Genomic DNA, 4,263 nt, shown 5'->3' with positions numbered 1-4,263 from the left:
GGCCCTATCCTACTTTGTTGTTCTGGTTATCACTTTTGGTCTCTATGGGTGAGTACTAATAGGTAGCTTTTGTCTTTTCTTAGAAGACAGTCCTAAGCATCATGGGAAAAGAGTCCAGCCCCCTGGAGAGAAGCCAGGCAGAAGCCTTGAAGGCCAGACTTCTCTATCAGGACGTTTGCTTGGCAGCTCAGCGTCTTGACTTTTTCCTTCGAAAAGGAAATGCTCACAAAGAGGTGTTTAAGCCTCATGTCCTGGCCCTTAGGGCTATGGTTCAGCAAGTCTGCATTAAACTCATGTTCTTGCACCCAGTGGATTATGGGAGGAAAGCAGAAGAACTGTTATGGAGGAAAATGTACTCTGACGTTGCTATGTTGCTCTTGAAGACCAACAGAAAACCCATGGATACCTTCAGACACTGGGAGAGCCAGCTGCGGGCTCATCTGAGGGGTGGTCTCCACTTCTATGAACACCTCTTCCTGTTCCTACAGGGTCACTATGAGCTGCGCTTGCAGACCTGCATTGACTGGCCTCAGAGAGCCACAGTCCACCTGGTAGGTTGCAAGAAGGTAGGTCCCACATCAGAGGAAGAGGTCGCCTGGGCTCGAATGGCCTGCCATCGCTGCCTGCTGTACCTGGGAGACTTGTTCCGCTATCAGAATGAGTTCCTGTCGTTGGCCACCACGGACTTAGCGGAGCGGTGTTACTACAGAGCCCTGTCAGTGGCCCCACGCATGGGAATGCCCTTCAACCAGCTGGGAGCGCTCATCGGGAATAAGTATTATGATGTTGAAGCCACCTACTTCTACCAGCGCTGCCTCCACTCAGAAGTGCCTTTTAAAGGGGCATCTTGGAACCTCAAACGACTCTATGATCATGCAGGAAAAAGGTACAGCCGCCTGAAAAGGTACCAGGGGAAAAAGCTGTCTCCCAGCCAGAGGCAGTGTTGGGATAACAAGAGGCTGCTGGTAAGCTTCCTCTACCTCCAGAGTCTCTTTCAGCCTCAGAGGAAATTCAGAGCGACCAGGTTGATGGCCCTGTGCCAGCTAGTTCTAGAAGATTTTCGTCTCTGTCTTTCCTATCGGCCTGGCCCATCTGACCTGAGTCAGGCCCAGGCCTTCACCAAGAGAAAGCCCCCAAAAGGCTACTTATTTCTCCCAGACCTTCTCATCTTCCATATGGTGATCCTTTGCCTCATGAGTGTGCACAACCTGAGGAAAACAGGCTCAAAGAAGCACCGGCCAGCAGTCCTCTTCACCTTGACCCTTTTCTCACACCTGATTCAACACGTGAATACCCGAATCCAGGCTGAGCTCCAGAAAGGCATGCAGACTCCAGTGGTGGCTGTCCCCAGTGACAGAAACCAGGAGCAAGAGTCTGGGGAGAGATGGCAACACTGCCCCGTCACCTGTTCTACTCCCCTCCACAACATATCTCAGAAAAGCCACAGGTCATCTTGTGTTTCTAGTCAGGGTTACAACTCGGAAGCCAGTTTTCCTTCTTGCTGTGACACAGATGAAGACGAAAACACATCCTTAAGCTCACAGGCCCACTCAGAAACAAGCAGTGAAACTTCTTATTCAGATACCACAGATGAAGAAGAGAGGGCCTCCCTCATTCCAGAAGCAAGGCAGGAGAGGGGGGTCAAAACCAAATGTCCTACTGCCTATCCTGGGGATGAGCTGAAAACTGGCAGATCTACCAATAGTCTTCTAGAGCTTTTGAGAACAACCATTTCTGCCAACCTGTCAGCCCCGTTGAGCCAGAAACTCCAAGCAAAGCCTGGCCTGCACTTGGCTCCTGCCTTTGGATGTGGTATTCTGACCCAGCTGTCTGAGCTGAACCTTGCCTCCTGCGACCCATGTGGCAAGGAGGACATGAGTGGCTTGCCTGAGATGGAGCCTCCCACTGGCTCTTACCTGGGGCAGGATGCCGCCACTGGCCAGTTTGGCAACAATCTCCAAACTATTCAGAAGAAATTGGGGATCCTCTCTGCAGAGGGGCTGCTGCCCACGGTCAAGGTGATCCTGAGTTGGCTCCGCACCAATCACAGCCTCCTCACCTCGTGTTGGCGGGTTCCACTCAGCCTGTGGGATCACCTGGCCGTGCTGCTCAACCTGCTGCCCTCTGTGGCTGATCTTCAGGAACCTGGCCTGGGCCTGTCCCAGCATCTGCAGGATCTGCTGCAGCATTGTAAGGGTCCAGATATCCCCAGGGGCCTGCAGCTCCCAGAAGACCTGGCGCTGTGCCATCACTCTCCCCTGCAGGTGTCCCAGGAGAGGGCATGCCCAGAGCAGGGCCAACCTGTGCTCAGCTCCCAGGATGAAGCTGCCATACGCATCTGCTTCCTCAGAAGCTTTGGTCACTTTGCAGCTTCGCTCCCTGGACAGTTCCTACGGTTTGACTCTAAGCTGGGGGTTTTTGTGAGCACGGCTCTTGAAGGGTCCGGAAACTCCTCTCAGCAGTTTCTAGAAAAAACGTCAAGGATCAGGTTTTCCAAAGACATTGTTCAGCTGTGGCTTCAGCGTGAGGTGGTGCATCTGGAGAAGACCCTCCGGGGCCTCCAGATTCAGTCAGCCTTGACCCCTTACCTGTTCCCTGACCCTCGTGCACTCTGTGAGCACCTACCAGTCATCCAGCAGCTTGCCACCAGTGGGAAATTTTTCCTCATCATACCCAAGATTGTGGTGGACATATTGTATGTACTGAGGCGAGAAGACCAAAGAGCTTTGGCAGCCATCACCTTTCTAGAGGATGAGCTGAAGAGAGGGAACCAGTACATTCTATGCCAGTCCTTTGTGTCCAAGAGATTTGTGAGGCCCCGGATGACCAGGCCAGACTCTGATGCCTGGGACCTCTATAACATTCTAGACTTCTGCAAAGGTCTGCTGGACTCGTCCAGGCCAGGGCCACCTAATCCCAGCAGCATGGTCACCATCATCACTGGCATCTGTTTGGACAATCCAAGGAATTTCTCATACCCCCTGCAGCTGGCACTGGGCACAGCAACAGAAGCTGGTGTGGAAGTTAAGAACGTCCGGCGCTTCCACAGGGAGTGGAAGGCTGTCAGCTGATGTGGTCCATCTTTTGTTCCTTGGTCTCCCTCAGCACTTGTAGATCAAATGCAATCTGTTCACCTTGCTTGTAAGCACCTAATGTCAAAGGTAGACTTTGTGTGAATGCGTATTTGTATCTACCTATGTGTAGAGTTTTGGTGTATGGGCTTCAGAGGTCTTCATACCTCCTACTTTGCCATCATGGCTTGATATCGTGTTCTCTATCTGCAAAAAAAATCTCAAGGTTAAAACATCCCAGTGCTTAGTGTTCTATGGTGCAGCAGCAAATTAAGGAGGCATTTCCAAATCAGCTTCATGGAACTGTAATTTGCTTAGCTATGTTTTGTGACATGAAACTTTTAATGCTGTTTTATTGTGCTGGGTGCCTATATCTAAGGTAGGCTTTTTCCACCCATGGAAGCTCAATAAATAAAAAATTAAAATTTGTGACTGGGGTGTAGGGTTTTATTGCATGCTTGTCTTCACTTGTTCTGTGTGCCCTTCAAGTTTGCACTTTGAGCTAGGACTAGACCACTTGTCAGGCCACTGTGGTTTCATTTGCTCCTTGAAGTATGATAGCAATAGCCTCCAGGACTGGTTCTGTTTCTGACCATCTGGAAATAGCTATTTCATGGTACAGTATTGGTATTTTTTCCCAACCTTTGCTCAGATTTTCCAATTTGGCTACCATCATGTTGTCTCTTGCTTTTCTTCTGGCTCCTGGATGTCTTTGGGGACTTCTCGTCCATCTTCTCTTTAGTATTTCTCCAGGGGATGCTCTTTTACTGCCATTAGCAGAGCTCAGATGTGCATCCTGTAAGTACTGGATGTAAGTTAAAATCCAAAATTTCACTCAGACTGGCATGTGGTAAAAGCATTAACAGTAATCTCCTTCCCTCAGTGATCCCCAGTGCCATATTTGTAGCTGTCATATTTGTAGTTCCAACTTAATACTTCTTAAGGAGCCAATCTCTGCACCTCTGAGTTGCTCTGTCTGAGGATGGTCCACTTAGTCTCGCCTCCAGGTGCTTTGCTCAGAAGCAGAGAGAGGCCATTCTGAATGGTCACCTCACTTTGAGACAAATGTCCTCACTCATTTGTCCTGAACCAAGCCTTTAAGAGTCAGTTTAATTTCTGGTTACTTCCCCTTATCCAAGATTAAAAAAAAAAAAAAACACTTTTGGCATTTTATTATATTTATTAAAAAATC

At 49.4% G+C, this 4,263-nt stretch overlaps 1 pseudogene; it reads left to right on the top strand.

Annotated features, from left to right (window-relative positions):
- The first annotated feature begins 368 nt into the window (after positions 1–368).
- LOC101637291 lies at positions 369–3,071 on the top strand (annotated as a pseudogene).
- Positions 3,072–4,263: the final 1,192 nt, after the last annotated feature.

Source organism: Condylura cristata, unplaced genomic scaffold, assembly GCF_000260355.1.
Source record: "Condylura cristata isolate star-nosed mole 26May11 unplaced genomic scaffold, ConCri1.0 scaffold00009, whole genome shotgun sequence".
Taxonomy (NCBI): Eukaryota; Metazoa; Chordata; class Mammalia; order Eulipotyphla; family Talpidae; genus Condylura; species Condylura cristata.
This window is presented reverse-complemented; position numbering and strand designations above follow the sequence as displayed.